Source organism: Hibiscus syriacus, unplaced genomic scaffold, assembly GCF_006381635.1.
Source record: "Hibiscus syriacus cultivar Baekdansim isolate YM2019G1 unplaced genomic scaffold, ASM638163v2 tig00112487_pilon, whole genome shotgun sequence".
Taxonomy (NCBI): Eukaryota; Viridiplantae; Streptophyta; class Magnoliopsida; order Malvales; family Malvaceae; genus Hibiscus; species Hibiscus syriacus.
In genome coordinates, this window is record NW_024063341.1 from 57717 (window position 1) to 83098 (window position 25382).

Genomic DNA, 25382 nt, shown 5'->3' on the forward strand with positions numbered 1-25382 from the left:
GATATTTAAACAATATAAGAAAATTTAGCAAAAGTGAAAAATCTAGACTGATTGGGAGCGGGAGTGAGAGTTTAGCTCAACATGAAGCGAAAATAGTTCCATTGGATCAAGAGTTTGATGAGTTAGGTGAAATACGATCAATATGACAGTCGTGGGACGAGCATATGAATCAAAGATCGAGTCTGGTCATATAGGAAAGGGTAATACGATAGTAGGTGACGACTCATCAATTTATCAAGATTTTGATGATTCATGCAAAATGTTATCAATATGACAGTCGTGGGACGAGCATATGAATCAAATATTGATTCAGGTCATATGGGAAAGGGGTAATAAGATATTAGGCAGCGACTCATCAATTCATCAAGCGTTTGATAATTCGATTGTTATTGCCTACACACCTGAGTTTATTCCACCTCTTCAAGCACCCATCTATGATCCCATGTCTGAATCGACATTTGATTTTGATGACATTACTTATATAATGTCAAATACGACTATTTTTCAACCACCAGAGAAGGGAGAGCAAAGTAGTTGGCAATAATTTACAACACTGGATAATATGCTCTTGGTGAATGAGCAGGTTGCCTATGATGATCAGTCTCACGAGAAACCATAATGAATACAACAAAATCGACGTGCCCCTTGACATTATTATTCAACAACACCTCGTCATCGGCAAGAATTATAAACGTTTCCTTCATCGTTGTATGAAAAATTATTATTAAATAAAATTTTATTCAAATGATGATTTATATGAAATAAAATTAATCACAAACATTCATTCAAATACAATCACAAACACTCATTCAAATACAATAAGAAAATTTCATCAAATTATTACTATGCCTTGTATTGTGGTAGATTCGGACAATTATTTTTCGAATGCCCTTCACCCCGACATAATCCACATCTCTTCAGTTGACATTTTTCTTTATTATGGATTTCCATACTAGTATGGATATGAGTGGATTCATGTCAACCCTTTGGACTTCTACGAAGCATTGGATTTGGCAACCATTCACCTTGATCCTATTTATGCCAATATGATTCATTTGGAATCTGTCTGAACTCATAGTTGTAGACATTTAATATCCTTTGTAGATGGAAACACTCGTCAATATAGGTGTATGTGTTTGTTCCAATATGCATACATGCAGCGACTTCATGAGCACACGGATATCTCCAAGCCTAAAAATGACCACAATCATATCATCTTTGTCGTAAATCAACTCTAGATGTTTCTCGCTCTCCTCTTTTATTACGACATATGCATGCAATGATAGTAAAAGTATGTTCAATTCGATCGAAGTCGTGAACAAATATTGATGTTGTCAATCGCTCATTTTCTTGCATTACTTCCACTACTGTAGGAGCCCAAATTTGACCTTTATTAATTAGACACTCAATCTCTTTCCCTTTATCGGACCAAACTTTAGCCAACCTAATGTACGTATATTTCACCACACTCACTATTGGGAGATGTCGTGTACCTTTTAGTACTGAATTAATGGCCTCATCAAGGTTTGTTGTCATGTGTTTGTATCATCGACCACTATCATTTGCTTGCGACCATTTTTATTGTGGGATTTTTGAAGCCCACTTCCAACACGCTCATCATAAGCCCACTTCAAATTCTCCAACCTCTTATCAAAATTTGGTTGACATAGTTCATATCATGTTTCATAATATATATTGTGTTAACTTCAATTTAAAAAACACACACATAAATAGATATAGATGTTGAAAATAAAACTTACCCATACTGACTATCTCGCTATGAATGCAACCATTATGAAACTTCTCGATATATTTCTTACCAGTATGGCAAATACAATATGAAGGATATGCGTACGGAGGCTTCCATCGACTTCCTGGTTATTCAATTTCCACCAAAAGCCCTATTCCTCGATCAGATATCAAGCACACTCCATCTTCTCGAACAATATACTTACGTAGATTGGTAAAAAAAGAAATCACAAGCCTATGTTGTCTCTCCTTCAATGATGGTGAATGCTATTGGAAAGATATTTCATTGACCTTCTTGTTCAATTTCTATCAATAGTATATGCTTATATTATCCGTACAACCACGTACCATATACTTAGACCATACATTTGCATAATGGAAATCCTTCTATGCATGGCTTGAATTCCTAAAAGATTCTATATAACATTCTCTTCCCTTGAAGAAGTTGACCTTCTAGGTTGTATGCAGGCATGGTTTAAGATTTCACTATGGTTCTCGGGATGAATCATTTTTAGCTTCTAATAAATATAGTAGCTCATTATATGATGTGTCTCAATTGCCACATATCAACCTTCTTGCCTTATCCTTCGCATACCAAACCGGTTTATATTTTACATTGTATCCAAACTGATCTCGAATATACGTAACTAACACTCAACAAGGGATCATTGGGTTTTATTTAACCAACACCTTCACATATTGGCATATTAAATCATAATCTAATAGTTGGTGGTCTTGTTCAATGGAGTTTTGTAAACATGTGTGAGGACCATTGTACCTTGTGTACCTCGGTATTTTGGACACTCTGATCATCCAGTTACACTCAGGGCCATATTTAACACACTTCACATACAAAGTTTTTTGGTTGGACTCTGCAACCTTGTATTCTACATGGTTTTTTATGCAATACTCTTTAACTGCCAATGTAGCTTCTTTTTTCCTCTAAATAGCTTTCCAACAGATAATTCACCCGAGTTTTCGGATGATTCAATTACGTAGCCTGATGTCAAATGTTGTATCTCTGGGAATTCAGATGCCCTCATCCCATCATAATCTATCTTGTACATGTGAAGGATAGGTTGATACGATGTTGGATATTAATCATTCGCCAAATTAGCTTCACCACCATCGAAAATACTATCATCGTTAACCAAATCAGATTCCTCAGTTTCTTCATATTCTCTAGAATCATCATGTGTTTCTCCCCATCGATTTTCAGCGTCAACATCAATAGTCATTTTCGAATGATGTATTCTTCTTGCCCCATACTCTACTATTGTTGATGTCCCGTTGACTTTATTTGCACTTTACAACATCATCATAAAATTGTTTATCGACCTATATGTTGGGTCCTTAAACTCACTTTCGAAAGTCATTTGAGATGAATTTCTAACATCATTTTTTGACGATCTAGGAACATCAAATATATTATGCACCTCAACAAATAACTCAATAACTGAAATATTTGTTGAGTCATGTACTTCAATTATAGTTCTAATATCATCATCTTCTTTAAGTGGTACTGCAACATATGACTAGATTGGGACATATCATAAACCTATACCTCATCCCATCAATTGTAGCTTGTATTTTTCTTTCTATCATCTCCTTCATTTCTATAAATGTGATGTCTCTTTTAAACATCATATTTATAGGTCTTTTAGACTGGAAAACAACACTAACTTCATTTTCCATAATATGTCCATTATAATAGCCAATCATAAAGAATTTGTTGCTCATTTTTCTCTACATATGAAAAATATATATATTTAGAACAAAAAAATAAAATATTCTAACAATATTTTTCTATTATTTATATAATCATTAAATTTTTCTCGCATATTTGTAATAATTAATAAGGCAAAATGATCTAATTGTTTTATCATTTTAATCCAAATACTAAATCAGTACTATTAAAAATTTATAGTAATGATTCACAAGTCAAATAAAAATAAAAATATTACAAAATTGATATGCACATAATAATAAATAGTAATTATTCAAATAAAATCTACTTATACTTACTTGAGACTTCTTCCTCCCAACTTGTTTTACAAAAAAAAATATCTCGAAACAACTTTTTACTCACTCTTTAATATGCAAATGAACTCAACAATAGCATTTAACAGAATAATACGAGGTAAAATATTAAACATTTATATAAATTATTCGAATACTTAAGAAAGCGAAAGAAAATTTCGTTAAATTTTTTTCTCAAATGCACCACTGAATGCTCATTCTTCCAATTACTTACTTCCTCTTTCAGTCTCACTATTTTTTCTTCAAGCAGATATCCATATTGGTATGATTTCACTCTTTCACTCTTCACTATTTTTTATTCAATCTAACACCCAAACTCATCTATATAAAAACCTAAAATTATTTTTTTATGAAAAGCTGTTTTGATTTCACACGCAAAGGGGAATGAGCGTCGGAATCACGAGCAGTTGCATGAAGGTAGTTGTGCTGCACGGACAACAATGATGCAGCTTTGCAGAACCACGGGAAATGCGTTGAAGATGCATGAAACTCCTCAGGTTTTCACCTTCAAGACGCATAGATTACACAATATCTTCACCCTCTTTTAATCCAACCTTGAAGATGCATGGAGATCATGGAGTCTTCAACAAGACGCATGGATTACACGGTGTCCTCATCCTCTACTGTAGCAAACGACCTATCCTGGGAAATAATTTTGCGGGTTCATTAGTTGGGGAATTAAAAATTTGGGACACATTATCCAAACAATTTGGCCCCTTTAGGCTCTTTTACTAATATATATTAAATTATATTGTTAATCCCTATAGTTTTATTTTTTTATTTTTAAATCATATTTTATTAAGTATGCTTTATAGAAATTCGGGAAAAAGTTTTTCCCTTGGGACTCGCTTCCGAGCTGTCCCGCCATGCCAGGTAAGGCGCTCCCTCTAGGATGCGCCTTTTTGTCATGTATGCAAGGCTCGTCTTCTTAACGCTCCTTTTTATCTCGATTTTAGAAAATGTGCTAATTTGGTAAATATTGAAGAAAGGGTGTTAGAATGATGTTTTTGTTTTATTTCTTTTGGGTGATATTTGGATAAAAAAGCCCCATACTCTTCGTAGTCTAAATTCTTCCTCTAAGTATTTATATCTTCGTATATTCAAAGTCCTAATGTTATTCTTCCTCATATCCTAGTGCTTTTATTATGCATCTTGTAGTGCTAATCCCTCACGTCTACAAGAAATATTCTGATAAATTAGTGACATTACACACATCGACGAAAGATATAATCATATATAATTATTAGAGTATTTTTTAAATATTTGTAAAAAATATTTTTTGATATTTATTTCAACAAAAAATGGGTAAGTTATTTTCGAATTTGTGAGACAAACAATAATAAAATTTTATAAGCTAGTAATTATTAAATTGTTAAATAAATATTTATTATTTAACTGTTACATGTATAATAAACATGTAACTACATTAAAAAGAATAAAACAATAATAAAATAATCTAACAAATAAAAAAATACACCTCCTTTTCTAAAAGGAATAAAACCCATAATATACTTCGATTTTGAAAAAAACCAGACAGATATTCTCGGCCTTTCCCTCCGAATATTATTCCCCTACCCATTAAATTCCCCACATTTCCCCTCCGCCAACTCCTCCTTCCCTCCCGTTTCTCTCATTTTCCCACACTCTCTCTTTCATTTTCTTACCATCCAATCACTAGTTTTAAGATTGAAAGCTAAGATTTCTTGCAATGAAATTTGGGAAGAGCCTGAGCAACTAGATCGAGGAGACGTTGCCTGACTGGCGAGACAAATTCCTTTCTTATAAGGAGTGAAGACACTCAATTTCGACCACAGAAATTATAAATTATGATACAACAATGTTATAATTTATAATACACATGGCATTTATATTACATAATATGCATATCATATGATTTATTATAAATTATATAACACATTTGTTCACTTGGGTTTTATTACATTTTGTACAGACCCAATGTCGTGCACAGCCTAAATCAGTATGGATTAGGGTTTGTCTAACCTTAACCTCTCAACCTCTTGTCCCAGCCACCAACAATGGTGACCGTTGGATCTAGATGAGATATAACGGTCCACAACAAATGATATCTAGGGTTTGTTTTCCCAGACCCTCGTCCAGCGTCGTTTCAAGCAATTCCCCCACGCCTCACGCCTCTGACCACTCCGAAGGCTCCGCCGACCGTTTCGCTCAACACCAACAGACGTGAACACATGAAGCACAAGCAAAGGCGACGTATGTTAGTGGGATTTCGAACGACCACAACTGAACCGAGTTTCACTCAGATTTAATCTCTAAATATAGATTTTCCTAGGCTATAAAAACCCATATAATCAACACACATAACACACACAAATATGCAGATAGTTGATACTACAAATTTGGCAAGAAAATCACACGAAATATTGAGAGAAATATCAAGCAACTTCGAAGCCTTTTGTAACAAGTTTGAAAAGAAATAAAGGTAGCCTCTTGTTTTTACCTTGCTTTCGATTCCCTCTGTCTTGCATGTTGATATTTTTTAGTTTAGAACCCAAAGAGCCAATGAAAAGAGGGGCTTGGTCGGGATCTTCTTTTGCAGATCTAACCCCTGAGGATCGTTTTTTATAAAAAAAATGTTTTGATTTTTGAAGACTAGATTAAAAGAGCTTACGGATCTTTTATAAAAAAATATTTTGCCGCCGATGGCCATTTTCTGGAAAACCAAGGTTTGTGTTCTTCAGCTTGAAGAACAAAACCAGAGAAAACGAGGAAAGAGAGAAGTGATCTCGACGCGAAGGAGAGAAAATGAAGCATTTGTTTAAAATTTTAGCTTATATGCTTGGCCCATGGATCTGGCGGACGACCCGCGCGGTGACCCTGACCCAGGAAGGATCCGAGTGTTTTCACACAGAATTGGGATAAACCGTGCTTCTTGTCCTTCTTGTTTTAAAACCTTCCATTTTGGTCCCAAAATTGCATTTAAATCCCGATTTCGTTCTACTTTGGCCATTAAATTTTCCTTTCTTTTCGATTTAACCCCTGTCAGCTTCAAATTGTTTGTTAAATTTTATTTATTTATTTATTTATTTATAATTATTTTTTATTATATATATATACATTACGTTTTCTTAATTTTATTATATATATATATATATATATATATATATATATATTAAAGATCATTGGTATTATTATACATGTATATTTATATTTCCTATTTTTCTTATATATATATATATATATATATATATATATATATATATATATATTTACTTTGGATCTTTTATTTTATATTATTTATCTTATTTTATTATTATTATTTTACATATATATATATATATGCTTTTACTTTTTTTATATATTTTATTTATTTAATTATTCATTTTCTTTTCATTTTTACTTTTGTTCTCTATTTTTTATTTTATCTTCCTTTTATTTTTTTTATTTATTTATTTCATTATCATTTTATTCTTATTTAGTTGTTTACTATGTATATACTAGCGCTATTATTTCTCTTCATTTTATTTATTTTATGTGTTCTATTTATTTTTATATTTACTTTATTTTTTATTACTTTCCTTATTTCATTTGTATTACTTTCTTTATTATTTATTTATTTCATCTCTTCTAACACATATTTTGACTCCTAAAGGGTACGCTTTCGAATCAATCATTTGTAAGTAGCTGAGATCGCTATTTTACCTTTTAATTTAAAGTTATCATTTTCTTAAAGTAAGACAACTGGAAATTATGTAGTACCGAAAGGGCAGTTCAAGGGTGCTAATCCTTTCTTGACTGTAACCGACTCCCGAATTCGACACATCTTTGGTAAGACGCAGATCAGGTAAGAAATAAGGTATCCGATCTACCTATTTGCTTAAAATAAAAGATCGGTGGTGACTCCTAACCCAATTTTCAAGTCGTAGCCCAATTCCGAGGCCCGACCGAAAGACGGTTCCGACAGCTTGGCGACTCCGCTGGGGACACAGGTAAGTGAGTCAGGCTAAGGTAATTTCCAGTAGTTTTTTTAATGAAATGGGTAAGTTTAAATTTCAAGGTAACATTTCGATCCTTACTGCTTACTTTTGATTATATTTTTTCGAGTAAATAGTTGTACTGATCGTTTTCTCATGATTTCAGCCTTCAAAGTTTTTTTTCTTAAGGCTCTAAACCCGAGCTCCAAATCCGTTTTAAGTGGGGGTGAAAGCGACGCCTTCGTGTGAATTTATTCACCGTATGGCCTAGCAAGTAGCCTTCGGGATTCATATACCGTATGCCTTCGTGTGAATTTATTCTCCGTATGGGCATAAGGGAATGTGTCCTCTCGAGTTTAACTTAGTCAAAACAAGCCTGTGATGGATTTAGGACTAAGGTTCTGGTAAGCCCAAGGGGGCACCGGCAAGGAGAACTCGGGTACCATTTTCTAGAACCTAAACCGGGAAGCTATGGAGAAATAGAGCCTACCCCGAAACCATATTTCAAACCCTATGACATTTTTACCCTAACCATGTTTTTGTTCCTTCTTACTCTTCTTATTTTTTTTTCTTTCGTCATTTCATATTTATTTATACGTTTTCATTTTACTAACGTTTTTACCTTTGTGTTTGTTTTCTAGCATTTGCATCACAATAAGAGGCCATTGATCCCTAAAAAGCATTTATTACACACAAAATAATCTGAACAAATGGACAAAGGTGTTGTAATACAAGAGATTAAAAACCCAGAGGTACGACTATAGTCCGAGAAGACCCAGAAGGAAAAGGGAGACAGTCTTCAAGGAAGCTATGTGTTAGAGTCGGTTAATTATGCCTCTATCAGCCTAAAACAGAACAATGTTCAAGAGCTTCGAGATATCTGGGACAGTTGGAAGAATGATCGAAAACAAAAGTTCAGCCAACGGTACGGTGACATTGCGCTTCTACTCCAGGTTAAGACTGATGAGCCCTTAATCAGAGCCTTTATTCAGTTCTGGAACCCGGGATACAGTTGCTTACCAGGAGGACATGGTGCCCACCATTGAAGAATACACTACACTGTTGCATTGTGAAAACATCAAACTAGAGCGAGCCTACATTAAACACATTAAAAGTCAGCCTTTAAAGAATACGCTAGCCAGGGTTACAGGAGTAGACGAGAAATGGGTAATTGATCGGACTCAGCACAGAGGCAACGTGGAAGGGATTGAATGGTTCCACATAAAGAAATTAATGAAAAACCACCCTGATGAATGGAAGACTATAGACTTGTTTGCACTGGGTCTGTACGGTTTGATTATCTTTCCAAAAACTTTAGGGTGCATTGATACAGCCGTGGTAGAACTATTTGAACAACTCCCGAAGCGAGTCAACCCAGCACCAGCCATCTTAGCCGAAACCTTTCGATCTCTCAACCATTGCAGAAGAGCTGGCGGAGGAAGGTTCGTTGGGTGTACTCAGCTCCTTCAAGTCTGGATCCATAGCCACTTTTAGAAGACTAATGGGGTGGCCTATCGCCGGTTCAGCACTACCCATTCACCTTTGGAAGAATTCATCACTAGGAAATGGCATGAAGGTGCTTCGAAAGAAAAGTGGATGAAAGTCTTTACACATCTTCAGGATCGGGATATTACCTGGAGAGCCCCTTGGTTATTCCTCAGTGACGTTCTTTTCCGGTATGGGGATTCTGATACTATGATCTTACATGGAATTTGGGGTTCAGTTGGGTACGCTGCATTGTTAGCACTTAGACAGTATGGGGCACGTCAGTTTGTCCCCGCAATATACGGACTAACTAAATCAGAGTTTGTGTATAGCGGTGACAGTTATAAGAAGCTGATCAAAAAAACATCTGAGTCATGGAAGAAAGTATTTCGAATGGAAGTCGTTGCTGCCAGAGACATGCTTACTCCGGATTATATGGAGTGGCGAAGATTGAGAAAGAATGATAATGTCCCGGTGCCAGACTGTGAAGACACTCGGACTATTGAAAAACATCTCAGGCCTGTCCCTTCCGGACTTGAGATAGCCAAGACAGAGTTTGAAGCTGTGAATAACAATCTGAAACAGAGGGTTAAGGAACTCGAAGCTGAACGTTATCAATGGAAGCTCGATGCTGACTCTCATAAAGATAGAGCAGACAAACTGGAAAAAGAACATAAAAGAGTCCGTTTTGAGCTCTAAGACTTAAGAAAAGGCTATCAAGGTAAAGTCAAGGATAACTCCAAGTTAAAAGTAAACTCTGAATACTGGAAAGACGAAGCTCACAGTATGAAAAGGAAATTCGAGGGGCCCGATGAAAGAGCTTGGAAGGAACAACTGAAGACTGCTCAAAGGCGCTTGGCAGACAGTCAGCATCAGAACAAACGCTTGAGGATCCGGGTGGCGGACTTAGACAAACAACATGAAAAGGATGGCAAGACAATAGCTGAGTTAGAAGTTGTTGTAGATGGGTTCAAAAGGCAAGCGAACGAGCTTCAGATAGTTCCCTTTGATGGAGGTCTACAGTGGCATTTCCGTTGGGAGCAAGCACAACGAAGGGTAAGGGCCAGAGATGCAACCATCCGAGATTTCCTAGAACAAGTACAGAAGGCGGCTCGTCATCTTCACGGCTTGGCAAGGGAAGCAGGAGTGTTCAACAAGGCATTCAACCAGTGACAGATGAAGGCATAAGACTTGTCAACCTACTAGAAGCTGTTAGGGGTCTAGAGGATTTAGTCCGAATGTACCTTTAATTTGTTTTTATGTCTCTTAAAAGATAAAACATTTTTTGTCTGAATAAGGATTGTTTATAATAATGGACACTTTTATGGATCAATGCCTCCAAATTGCATATATCATGCATTGCATTTCTTGCATTTTATATTTCATGTTTGTTTTTATTTTATATTTTCCATGTTTTTACATTCGTATTAACTAACAGAACATGTCTTAGACACCAAGCGTACCACCGCAAGCATTAGATTCGCATCACCCTCAAAACACTCGTGCAAAGAAGAAACAAATGGATGCCAGAATCGAGAAGATTGAGGAGAGCATGGCAAGACTGCAGAAAGAATTGGAGGACAAAATGGTTCAGAACAGTCAACGTACCATTGAGTCCATTAAGAAAAGCACGGAGTCCCTAGTCGACCAGATCGTGGCTAGGTTATCTGGTTTACAACAACAGACAAGTTCACCCGGAGAAAGTGCATCTGAGGGGATAACCATACCACCAACCCCACAAGTGGTTGTCTCATCCGGGACCTTACTCGGGCTGCAAGGTAACTCACCCGCCGCCAAAGGGAAAGCTACATCAGCGACAAAATTATAGACTTCTGCGGCGAAACCTGACAGTCATCCGGACGATTGCCCTATCCCGGATTTTGACGAAGAGGATAAGGCAAGGAAGATGGAAGAAAAGATCAAGATGTTGGAAGACCAAATGAAGATGGTTCAAGGAGACCATGATTATTATGGTATGGATGCAATAGAACTAAGTTTGGTTCCCGATTTGGTGCTTCCACCAAAATTTAAAATTCTTGAGTTTGAAAAGTTTGACGGGAACAGCTGCCCTTCAGCCCATATCACTATGTTCTGTCGGAAGATGACAGGGTACGGGGGAAATGGCCAACTCTTAATCCACTGCTTTCAGGAGAGCCTGTCCGGTTCAGCTATCCGGTGGTACAACCAGCTTAGTCGAACTCATATCAAGACATGGAAAGGCTTAGCCAAGTCTTTCTTAGAGTAGTACAAGCATATCAATGATATGAGACCAGACCAAGTTATGCTGCAGAGCTTGGAAAAGAAGCATAACGAAAGTTTCCGACAGTACGCACAGAGATGAGGGATTTATCTGTGCAAGTTCATCCACCCTTGGATGAAAAGGAAACTAGAAAGTTGTTTGTACAGACCCTGAAGTACCTTACTTCGGGCATTTGGTATAAATCACGTCGGGAAGTTTCTCATATTTAGTCATGGCTGGTGAGATGGTTGAACTGGCCATAAAACAAGGAAAGATTGAAGGAGGTTACTCTAGTAGAAAGCCTCCGTGAAGAACAAGGACCGCGAGATCAACAATGTCAACACCTACAACACTAGCAAAAGTGTTACGATCTCAAGTTCAAAAACAACTACAGCTGTACCATCTGGTACTTCTAACCAATCTCAGAGAGAACCAAGGAGAGAAAGGGATAGGGTGCAGTTCGATCCCATTCCCATGACCTATAAAGAGTTATATCAACAACTCTTCGACAGGAACGCAGTATCACCCTACCCAATGGATTCGATAAAGCCCCCATATCCGAAGTGGTATGAAGAAAACGCCCACTACGAATATCATGCGGGTGTGCAGGGGCATTCAATTGAGAACTGTCTCACATTCAAGAGGCTTGTACAACGAATGCGGAACAAAAATTGGATTCATTTCAACTCCGGAGTACCAAACGTCGCCCAGAACCCCTTGCCTAATCATCAGGAGATAGAATCAACGCAATCACCACCGAGAATGTAAGAAAATCAAAACTCGTGTTTCGAAAGTTAAAACTCCTTTGGCTTGGGTATGGAGCCAAATTGTAAAGGCGGGGCTTACACCCCAATCGCATGCAACAAGGATGAAAGATGGTAACCATTGTTGTTACCACAACGAAGAGGGGCATAAGGTGCAAGAGTGCCCAGAATTCAGATCAATAGTCTAGCTCATGAAGGACCGAAAGAGCTGGAATTTTACGAAGAAATTCAAGATTCTTTGGAAGCAGATGTTTGTGCCACCGGAGAATCATCAGACAGAAGATTTGGCATGGGTGGTCCTATGATAATTACCCCTAAAGCGAAGACGATAACAACAACACAAGCCAGGGTGGTGATCACGGCACCTCAGCCTTTTCAATACGAGGATAATCGACAAGTGCCTTGGAAGTACGAATGCTAAGTAAGTACTTCTAAAGGATGTGATGGCAAAGTGGGACAAAGACCACTTGAGCCATTCAAAGAAGATGTGTTAGCTGTCAATGAACCCATAAAGGAAGAAGAAGCTAAAGAGTTCCACAAGATCTTGAAGCACAGCGAGTACAACATTATAGAACAGCTCCACAACTTATCTACTTGTACTTCATTGCTATTGCTAATTTTGAACTCAGAGGCACACCGAGAAGCATTGCTGAAGTCCTTAATCAAACGTTCGTGCCACAAGACATACCATTCAGCAAGATGGATCGACTGGTAAACAATATTCAAGCTGATAATCTCATCTCATTCTCAGATGATGAGATTCCATCCGGAGGAAGAGGTCGAACTAAGGCATTACACATCACTATCTATTGTAAGGGGCATGCCTTACCGAGTGTGTTGATCGATAACAGCTCAGCCCTGAACGTGATGTCTTTGGTGACATTGAAGAGGCTGCCAATAGATACCTCTCATATGAGAGCCTGTCATAACGTGGTCGAGCATTTGATGGGACTAAAAGAGAGGTTATTGGTAAGATTGAGGTACCGTTGACCATCGGACCAGCCACCTATGATGTTGAGTTCCTTGTGATGGATATCATGCCGTTCTATAGCTGTGTTTTGGGAAGGCCATGGATTCATCAAACAGGTGCATTACCCTCCACATTGCACCAAAAAGTTAAATTTGTTATTGACGGGGCCTTAGTAAATATCAATGCTGAGGAAGATATCGTGGTAAGCGTGACCACGGAGGCCCCATACATCGAAGTAGACGAGAAGCGGTAGAATGTTCGTTCCGCTCCTTGGAATTTGTGAATGCACATTCGTGGCGGAAGGAAAGAAGATTCCAAGACCCCGACTCTCTAAATGTACAAATATGGAGATCAAGCAAACCCTGGGCGAGGCGCTAGGACCGGGAGAGGTTTCGGGAAATATTTGCAAGGAAGATTAATCATGTCCTTCCTGTTTCAAAATTAGATCAATTTGGGCTCGTTTTCAGCCCAGTTATCATGAAAAGAGAAAGGAGATCCAAAAGAATCGGGAGAGAAGATTAACCAGGTTAACTGGAAACGAACTCCAATGGAAGCCTATGACATTCCCGCCTCTTTTCAGAACATTCAAGTCAGGTGGTTATGTGTTTAAAACCACCATATCCGAATTAGAAGCAGCTCTGAAAGATCTGAACATCAATGCTGTGACCACAGAAGATGTTGACAACGGAGATAGATCCGGGATATGCCCTCTACCACCTGGGTTCATGCCTAGCAGTTGGTTGGTTGAAGAACTACCTGTGGTTTACAAGAATCTTTCAAAGTAATATTCGAACTATCCCTATTTTCCTATACCCGGGGTAATAGGTTATCTTTTGTAAGGGTGAATAAACATTTTGTTTAAGTTTAATAAAAGATGCATTTTTCTTTTTCCATGGCAAACAAATTTTTCTTTTATTTTTGAATCCATTGTCTATCTCCTTCATTCCAGTACTTCATTTCCAGTTACTCTCGAAGTTAATTCTTGATTGTTCCGTGTGGGATATTATCCTCTCACGCATGCACATTTGTTTCCTTTCAGGTTCCCAGATAACTATAATGTAGGCACTGATGATCCTGATCCGGAGGTGGATTTTGAATCAACAATTTGTCTTGGGGAATTCGATGAATGCGATAATGAAGAAGAGTGCAACTTGCCTACCGAATTGTTGAGAATGATAGAAAGAGAAGAAAAGCAAATACTGCCACATGAGGAGGCGGTCGAAATCTTAAATTTGGGCACTAAGGAAGATTGAAATGAGGTTAAAATCGGTACAACTCTTTCGACTGAAGCAAGATAAAACCTGATAGTCTTACTTCAGGAGTACAGAGATGTGTTCGCTTGGTCGTATCAGGACATGCCGGGGTTAGACACAGATATGGTAGTTCACAAACTACCAATCAAACCAGAATTCAAAACTGTGCAGCAAAAACTGAGAAGAATGTGACCAGAAATGCTCTTTAAGATCAAGGAAGAAGTCAATAAGCAATTTGATGCTGATTTTCTTCAAGTGGCCAAATACCCGGAGTGGGTGGCCAACATAGTGTCTGTGCCAAAGAAGGACGGAAAAGTATGCATGTGTGTTGATTACCGGGACCTTAACAAGGCAAGTCCCAAAGATAACTTTCCTCTGCCACACATAGACACTCTGGTGGACAATACAGCCGGAAACACCTACTTTTCATTCATGGATGGATTTTTGGGGTATAATCAGATCAAGATGCATCCTGAAGACATGGAGAAGACCACTTTCGTCACAATATGGGGAACTTTCTGTTACAACGTGATGCCTTTCAGATTAAAGAATATTGGGGCAACATATCAGAGAGCTATGGTGACCCTGTTCCATGACATGATGCACAAAGAGATCGAGGTTTATGTCGATGACATGATTGTCAAGGCACAGACCGAGAATGAACATGTCGAGAATTTGAGAAAGCTCTTCCAGAGATTGAGGAAATTCCAGTTACGACTGAACCCTAGCAAGTGTACCTTCGGGGTGACATCCGGGAAGCTATTAGGCTTTGTAGTCAGCAGAAAAGGCATCGAGGTTGATCCTGATAAGGTTAAGGCTATCCAGAATCTACCTCTACCTCGAACACAAAAGGAAGTCTGAGGTTTTTTAGGAAGATTGAATTACATAGCTCGGTTTATATCTCAGTTAACTGACAAGTGTGATCCAATCTTTTGCCTTCTCCGAAAATACAGCCCTGGAGTGTGGGATGAAAACTGTCAGATTGCATTTGAGAATGTGAAACAGTACTTGTCTCACACTCCTATCCTGATGTCCACTATCCCAGGCAAACCTCTGTTCCTGTATCTCTCTATATTCGAGAACTCCATGGGGTGTGTCCTGGGCCAACATGACGAGTCTGGGAAGAAGGAAAGAGTCATCTACTATTTAAGCAAGAAGTTCACCGATTGCGAGGTCCGATATCCTCCTATTGAGAAGGTTTGTTGTGCTCTGGTCTGGGCTACAAAAAGACTCCGTCAATACATGTTGTATCACACTACCTGGCTGATTTCCAAGCTAGAACCATTAAAATACATGATGGGTGTACCCGCTCTATCCGGAAGATTAGCCCGATGGCAGATGCTTTTGTCTAAATTCGACATCGAATATGTGAGCCAAAAAGCGGTAAAAGGCAGTGTCGTATCCGATTTTTTGGCCAGCATAACTGATGAGAGATATGAACCGCTGAACTTTGATTTCCCAGATGAAGACTTAATGGCCATATCCTTAGAAGAAGCAAGCATTTCAGCGGACAATTCCTGGAGAATGCACTTCGATGGTGCATCAAATGCATTAGGATATGGCATCGGAGCAATCTTGATCTCGCCAAAGGGAATCATTACCCATTTACCAGCAGACTGAACTTCGATTGCACCAATAACATGGCAGAATATGAAGCCTGTGTCTTGGGAATTCGAGCTGCACTGGGGCAAAATATAAAGACTTTGCGGGTGTAGGGAGACTCAGCCTTAGTAATCTATCAGCTCCGAGGAGAATGGGGAACCAAGGATATAAAGCTGTTAGAGTACCGGAAACTAGTGCTGGATCTGCTCGAAGAGTTCGACGAAGTCACTTTCCACTACGTGCCTAGAGAAGAAAATCAAATGGCTTATGCTTTAGCTATCTTGGCAGCCGCATTCAAGGTTGTTGGGGAGTCTGAAATGATGCCAATTAACATGCAGTCGTATGAGTACCCAACTCATTGCTACCAAATTGAAGAAGTGAAAGACACTAAGCCTTGGTACTACGACGTTCTGCAGTATATCAAGCATCGGAATTATCCAGAAAAAACCACTGAAACCGAGAAGAGAACCCTTAGAAGGTTGGCAGCTGGATACATCCTTGACGGAGAGGTTTTATACAAGAAAAGCCATAGTCAAGTCCTGTTAAGGTGCGTCAATGCTGAAGAGGCAAAAATGATAGTGGAAGAAGTACATGATGGAGTTTGCGGAGCACATGCAAATGGACATATGATGTCAAGACAAATAATGAGATGCAGATATTTTTGGTCCACACTAGAAAACGATTGCATCAACTATGCTAGAAGATGTCATAAATGTCAGATTTACGGAGACAAGATAAATGTTCCACCCCATCCACTTCAAAGTAAATACGTCACCATGGCCTTTCTCTGTGTGGGGCATAGACGTTATTGGGCAAATCCATCCGAAGGCTTCGAATGGTCACCGTTTCATTCTCGTAGCGATTAACTATTTCACGAAATGGGTAGAGGCTGCGTCGTATGCCAGTGTCACTCAATCCACTATTTGCAAGTTTCTGAAGAAAGGAATTATATGTCGGTATGGTCTACCTGAAAGGATTATCACTGATAACGCAACAAACTTGAACAACAAGATGATGAGTGCTGCTTGTGAATAGTTCAACATAAAACATCACAATTCCACTACTTACAGACCAAAGATGAATGGAGCAGTAGAAGCAACAAACAAAAGAATTAACAAGATAGTGGATAAAACGACTGAAACTTATAAAGACTGGTATGAGAAGTTACCTTTTGCTTTGTTCGCTTATCGAACCTCGGTACGAACTTCGACTGGGGCAACTCCATTTTCACTAGCCTATAGAATGGAAGCAGTGCTACCCATTGAAGTCGAGATTCCGTCTCTCCGGGTCTTGACAGAAGTCAAACTGGATGATGCAGAGTGGGTACAATCCAGATATGATCAGCTTAATCTGATAGATGAAAAAAGACTGAAAGTCATTCATCATGGTCAAATCTATCATAAACGAATGATCCGAGCACATGACAAAAAGGTGCGCCCGAGAATTTTCCGCGAAGGAGATATGGTGCTAAAAAGAATTTGGCTAGTCCAGAAAGATTTTCGAGGAAAATGGACGCCAAATTGGGAAAGACCTTATGTCGTGAAAAAGGCCTTCTCCGGAGGAGCCCCTGTCTTGGCTGAAATGGACGGACCTGAACTGCCACATCCCATCAACTCGGATACAGTCAAGAGATACTTCGCTTAGGATGAAAACTTCGAGAGCGTCCTAAGTTGAAAAAAAAGGGAGAAAACAAAAGAACAAAAAAGGAGAAACGTTTAGGGTGAAAACCCGAAAGGGTACCCTAAATTAAAAAACGAAAAAGAGAAAAAGAAAAAAGAACAAAAGAAAAAAGAAAAGAAAATAAGGTGAGTTCAAGATGAAAACCCGCAAAGGGCATCTTGCAACCAAGGATGGGTCCAAGTTGAAAACCCGGAAAGGGTGATTTGGATATTAACAGTGGAAATATCCCGGCACATGAATTTTCTACGAACTCAACAAATCGAAGAAATGTTGCACTCTCCTGAACGTTGTCGCATTTTCAAAGATCCTTCAGCAAATGCTGCATTCAAGGTCACCAAATGGCTTTTCAGCTCAGAAGTGCCCACATTATCGAGATCTAAGACATTCATTTACACCTCGCTATGTGTTCATTTTCTAGAATGTTTGTCATGTATTATTTGTTCTTCTTCTCCCTTATGAATAAAGACAATCTTTCCTCAAAATCAATTCCTTTGAGCATCTTGAATTGGATTTAAACCTAATGATTTATTTACTTTTGCAAAAGGTAATCACATATTACTGTACAAAGATTCATTGAAAAGTACAGGTACCCGAAAACCGATCAAGGCTCATGCACATACTTGAGATGGTCAAGAAGCATCTCCTAAATCAAAAAATAGAATGTGCACATTGGATTTAAACATTTGAAGAATTCAAGATCAGGGATCAGAACTTCAAGATTTCAAAATCAAGAGTTAACAACGACAGGCCACCGGAGATCGAAATTTCTCTCCATAGACCACAATAACATATGGTGCATATGTATTTTAGGCATACCTAAGAGCATGACATCCATAACATCGCATATATACATATCTTTGCAGGTTTTACCTAGAGCCAATTTCAACTTTGTAGCGAAGGATATTGGACTAAAAAACGACACAATTTGCTCAAGGGTAGATTTCAACTCCACGACGGAGGATATTGTACCCATACATCCACGATTTCAACCCTACGACAGAGGATATCGTGCCATTTGAGGCTCAACTTCACGGCGAAAGGGCTTCCCAATTTCAGAGCCAATTTCAACTTCACAGCAAAGGATATTGGACTCAAGACAGCACAAGTTCAACTTCACGACGAAGGGACCGCTGGTTGTCAACAAACAACTTCTCAATCTCACAGCCAATTTCAACTTCACAACGAAGGACATTGGACTCCAGACAACGCAAGTTCAACTTCACGACGGAGGGACCGCTGGTTGTCAACAAACAATTTCTCAATTTCAACTTCACAGTGAAGGATATTAGACTCAAGACAGCACAAGTTCAACTTCATGATGAAGGGACCGCTGGTTGTCAATAAACAATTTCCCGATTTCCGAGCCGATTTCAACTTCACAACGAAGGACATTGGACTCCAAACAACGCAAGTTCAACTTCACGACGAAGGGACCGCTGGTTGTCAACAAAAAATTTCCCAATTTCAACTTCGCAACGAAGGATATTGGACTCAAGATAGCACAAGTTCAACTTCACGATGAAGGGACCGCTGGTTGTCAATAAATAATTTCCCGATTTGAGAGCCAATTTCAACTTCACAACGAAGGATATTGGACTCCAGACAACACAACTTCAACTTCACGACGAAGGGACCGCTGGCTGTCAATAAACAATTTCTCAATTTCAATTTCACAGCGAAGAATATTGGACTCAAGACAGCACAAGCTTAACTTCACAGCGAAGGGGCGGCTAACTGTCAACAAACGACTTCCCAATTTCAGAGCCAATTTCAACTTCACAACGAAGTATATTGGACTCCAGACAACACAAGTTCAACTTCACAACGAAGGGACGGCTGGTTGTCAACAAACAATTTTCCAGTTCCAGAACCAATTTCAACTTCACAGTCGAGGATATTGGACTCGAAAAAATACTTGGATTTCAACTTCACGACGAAGGATATCCAGTTCTCAGGATCAACTTCATGACGAAGGGGCCGTATACATATAAAATTTCACAACAAAGGGTATCGTTCCCTGACCCAACTTCACGGCGAAGGAGTCATATGTAGTCTTCCGGACAAGTTTCACCTGCACGAAAGTATCTTAAGCCAGAAGATGGTCCAGGAGTTGCTGGTTAAAGCTTTGAGTTCGATTTCAACTTCACGACGAAGGATATCACGCTCATAATTTTCTAGTTCGACTCAACCTCACGATAAGAGAGTTATTTCGTGATTTAATCCAAATCAACAAATTGGTCTTAATATCGGATTTCAACTCTACGACGGAGGGCATTCGATAAAGAAGAAATTTGTGTCTTTTAATCTTTGCTCTATTTTTGTTACACGAAAATGAGCAAAGAGGGGCAGCTGAAGACACTCAATTTCGACCACAGAAATTATAAATTATGATACAACAATGTTATAATTTATAATACACATGGCATTTATATTACATAATATGTATATCATATGATTTATTATAAATTATATAACACATTTGTTCACTTGGGTTTTATTACATTTTGTACAGGCCCAATGTCGTGCACAGCCCAAATTAGTGTGGATTAGGGTTTGTCTAACCCTAACCTCTCAACCTCTTGTCCCAGTCGCCAACAATGGTGACCGTTGGATCTATATGAGATCTAATGGTCCATAATAAATGATATCTAGGGTTTGTTTTCTCAGACCCTCGTCCAGCGCCGTTTCAAGCAATTCCTCCACGCCTCATGCCTCTGACCACTCCGAAGGCTCCACCGACCGTTTCGCCCACCACCAACAGACGTGAACACATGAAGCACAAGCAAAGGCGACGTATGTTAGTGGGATTTCGAACGACCACAACTGAACCGAGTTTCACTCGGATTTAATCTCTAAATATAGATTTTCTTAGGCTATAAAAACCCATGTAATCAACACACATAACACACAAAAATACGCAGAGAATTGATACTACGAATTTGGCAAGAAAATCACACGAAATATTGAGAGAAATATCAAGCAACTTCGAAGCCTTTTGTAACAAGTTTGAAAAGAAATAAAGGTAGCCTCTTATTTTTACCTTGCTTTCAATTCCCTCTGGCTTGCATGTTGATATTTATGAGTTTAGAACCCAAAGAGAATGTTTTTAGCCGATGAATAGAGGGTCTTGGTCGGGATCTTCTTTTGCAAATCTAACCACTGAGGCCCATTTTTTATAAAAAACGTTTTGATTTTTGAAGACTAGATTAAAAGAGCTTTCGGATCTTTTATAAAAAAATATTTTGCCGTCGATGAACGGCGGTCGTTTCCGTTCAACGGCGGCGGTGAGGCGGCTGATGGCCATTTTCTGGAAAACCAAGTTTTGAGTTCTTCAGCTTGAAGAACAAAACCAGAGAAAACGAGGAAAGAGAGAAGTGCTCTCGACGCGAAGGAGAGAAAATGAAGCCTTTGTTTAAAATTTTAGCTTATATGCTTGGCCCATGGATCGGACGGACGACCCACGCGGTGACCCTGACCCAGGAAGGATCCGCGTGTTTTCACACAGAATTGGGATAAACCGTGCTTCTAGTCCTTCTTGTTTTAAAACCTTCCATTTTGGTCCCAAAATTGCATTTAAATCCCGATTTCGTTCTACATTGGCCATTAAATTTTCCTTTCTTTTCGATTTAACCCCTGTCAGCTTCAAATTGTTTGTTAAATTTTATTTATTTATTTTTTAATTATTTTTTATTATATATATACATTACGTTTTCTTAATTTTATTATATATATATATTTACTTTGGATCTTCTATTTTATATTATTTATCTTATTTTATTATTATTATTTTACATATATATATATATATATATATATGCTTTTACTTTTTTATATATTTTATTTATTTAATTATTCATTTTCTTTTCATTTTTACTTTTACTTTTGTTCTCCAATTTTTATTTTATCTTCCTTTTATTTGTTTTATTTATTTATTTGCATTATCATTTTATTCTTATTTAGTTGTTTACTATGTATATACTAGCGCTATTATTTCTCTTCATTTGATTTATTTTATGTTTTCTATTCATTTTTATATTTACTTTATTTTTTATTTCTTTTCTTATTTCATTTGTATTACTTTCTTTATTATTTATTTATTTCATCTCTTCTAACACATATTTTGATTCCTAAAGGGTACGCTTTCGAATCAATCATTTGTAAGTAGCTAAGATCGCTATTTTACCTTTTAATTTAAAGTTATCATTTTCTTAAAGTAAGACAACTGGAAATTATGTAGTACCGAAAGGGCAGTTCAAGGGTGCTCACCCTTCCTTGACTGTATTCTACTCTCGAATCCGACACATTTTTGGTAAGACGCAGATCAAGTAAGAAATAAGGTATCCGATCTACCTATTTGCTTAAAATAAAAGATCAATGGCGACTCCTAACCCAATTTTCAAGTCGTAGCCCAATTTCGAGGCCCAACCGAAAGACGGTTCCGAGGAGCTTAAGAATAAACTAAAGCTTATTGAGCCTAACTCCAATGAGAGGCCTAAAAGCGGCTTAGATTGGATCAAAGTTCTGTCGATGTTTTCTGTACCGGAGATAAAGTCGGCGAAGGCTACGGTATGTCGAAGGAGAAGTCGGATTTCATTGAGCTTTCGGAAGAGGAGCTCGAGAAATTCAACGCTTTTTTCATGGAGAAAGAGGAAGAATATATCATTAGATTGAGGGTAATTCCAACGCTGATTTGATTTCAATCTGTTTTTATTGCCTGGGGAGGGGGATTTACTTCTTGTTTCTAGTTTCTTTCTCCAGTTTTCCCGGTAAACAAACAGGATGCGGAATTAACTAGTAACAGGATCCGAACGTTGTCGTATACTCTAAATCAAGATATCAAGTTATTTTGGGTTGGTTGCAGGAATTACAAGACATTGTGGCAAAGGCAAAGGATTCCAATGAAGGAATGATAAAGATTAGGAAGGAGATAGTGGACTTCCATGGTGAGATGGTTTTGTTGGAGAATTATAGTGACCTTAACTACACAGGTATTTCAACTTTCTTTTCATTCAATCAACACTTTTGTTTGTTTAATCAAATATATTGCAACTTGCTTTCTTTTAACGCTTTACATAGTTGACACCACTGTTGTAGCCGGCTGCATAATCATTTAATCATGTATTGATTGCTTGTTTGGATCATATTTTGCATCATAATCGTGATTAAGCTATCATGATCATAGTATGAAACTAGTAGATATTATTGCAACTTGCAATCTCTGTAGAAGAACCTGTAATTGCTAAAGAACTAAAGGTCCATTTATCTGGAATTACTTTATTCGTTCTATCTATTGCGTGTTCCTTGTGCAGCTAACTACTTATCCACATACATTCTTTGACTCAAAGTTAAATATTCTGTTCTTAAATGGCCACCTTTCAACTTGTTTAAGATCATTTCTTTGGGCATATGCGGCAGCCATTATAAAGATTACCTTTAAATATTTGATGTACTTGGAGTATATAAATTGTTTGTCTAATGATAATTTTAGTCCTTGCAAATTAAATATTTATCAAATTAAACCTTGCTTCTTTTAAATTTAGATCAAATATATTTTTAAGTCCATATTAACATTGAAGTCAGACAATTTATCCCCTTTTATTGTTGATTGCGTCTCTATTAACACTGAATACTATGAACAGGATTGGAGAAAATATTGAAGAAGTATGAAAAACAATATATTTTGTTTGCATAGATTATTTATTGAACGGATACATCGTTTAATATTCAGAGTTAGTAAAGATACAAGAGGAACTCTCGTCTTCAAAATTTTTAATCTGATTTATAATTTTAGTCGCTACAAGTTTAAATACTTATTAACTTAAATATTATTTCTCTCAAATCTAGATTAAATGGTTCCTAAATCTTATTAAGCCTGAAATTAGACGATTTAACCCTTGTATTATCTGATCCTGATTCTGTCTCTGTTAACCCTGAATGCTGCTACCTGTGAACAGGATTGGTGAAAATATTGAAGAAGTATGAAAAAAGAACTGGTGCTTTAATCCGCTTGCCTTTCATTCAAAGGATAATGCAACAGCCGTTCTACACGACCGACTTGGTTTACAAGCTGGTTAAGGAATGTGAGGGGATGCTGGACCATATCTTCCCCAAGAATGAAAAGCCGACATTGCGCGGATTGAAGGAAATTCGGAGCGGGAGCTCCACCGTTTGCCTCCCCTGCAAATAAGTGGATTGGACGAGACATGGAAGAAGATCCATGTTCTTGAACAAGCAGCCGAATAGTGGAATTTCAGCTCCTCTTGTTATTTTACTTCTTTTAGTTTGGTTGTATACTGTAATTAGTTCTCCAACGTTTGTTATAGTAATTTTTATCTATTCGATATCTGAAAATATATACCTCTAGTCTAGCAGTATGAAAAATTATGACTAGTAACTGATGTTTAAAATTTACATATTATGAGTGAAGTGGATTTTATGGATTAACTGATGTTTAAAACTTAGATATTGTGAATGAAGTGGATATGATGGCTTAATTGATAGTGAATCAAATATTAAATAATTATATATATATATATATATATATATATATATATATTATTTAATTCGAATCTAACCGGATATTTTATTTATTATAGGCAGTGGCGGAATCACTATTTGTTGAGAATTGACACATGTTTAAATTGAAATTCAAATTTTCTTCAATTACCCTCCTTTAAATTCCTGTTTGTAAAGTTTACTTCATAAATTTTATGTTTTATATATATATATATATATATATATATTAATATATATTATTTTTAGATCATTCACTGGATTATAGTTCCAATACTGTGGAAAGTAAGGATAGCAAACGGGTACAGTTTCGTAGATTTCGCATCGCATTCGCTCCAATTGGAGCAGGGATGGGTATAATTTTAGCGGATAGTGGGCGGGTGTGGATTTATAGAGTGGTACCCGTCGTGGGTGGTGGACGGGTAATGGGTTTGAGACATTACCCGCCCCATCCGCCCTACATCCGCCCGCCCCACATCCGCCCGCCCAGTTAAATATCTATTAAATTTTGGACCATTATGAATTTAGGTGTAATTTTAGAGACTAATTTATAAATTTTAATATTGTATAATATATAACATATAATTTAACCAAATATTAAAGATATATGGCATTTAATTAGGAAAATATTCGGCTCTTTGATTAAACCCATAATCCCACTAATCACGTCATTTTCCATGTTCTTTAGCCTATGCTGTCCATCCAAACACAAATTAACCGTATTATAAGCATTAATATCAAAAACAGCAGTTTTCATATTCTTTAGCCTCTCAAAACTAGGGGTGTGCAAAATTACCCGACCCCGTTGACCCGACCCGTCGACCCGCCGACCCGGATCTAAAAAAACCGGGTAATTCTCTAAAAAAAATTACCCGGCCGGGTCGGGTACCCGGCCCGATATTTCCCGGGTCGGGCCCGGGTCACAAAATCTAGTTTTCCGGGTACCCGGTTAGTTTTTATTTTTTTTTTATTTTATATATATAATTATATAAAATATAATGAATTATTTATATTATGAATTATTATATTTTTTATTTTGAACTTTTAAATTTTATGTTCGGATATTAGAGTATGTAATTCGAAGTTTCGAACATTTAAATTTGTGTATATATTTTTTTTAAATTAATAATTTGA

At 37.5% G+C, this 25382-nt stretch overlaps 1 pseudogene; it reads left to right on the forward strand.

Moving 5' to 3' along the window:
- The first annotated feature begins 5441 nt into the window (after positions 1–5441).
- On the forward strand, positions 5442–24011 carry LOC120180010 (annotated as a pseudogene).
- The last annotated feature ends 1371 nt before the right edge of the window (positions 24012–25382 follow it).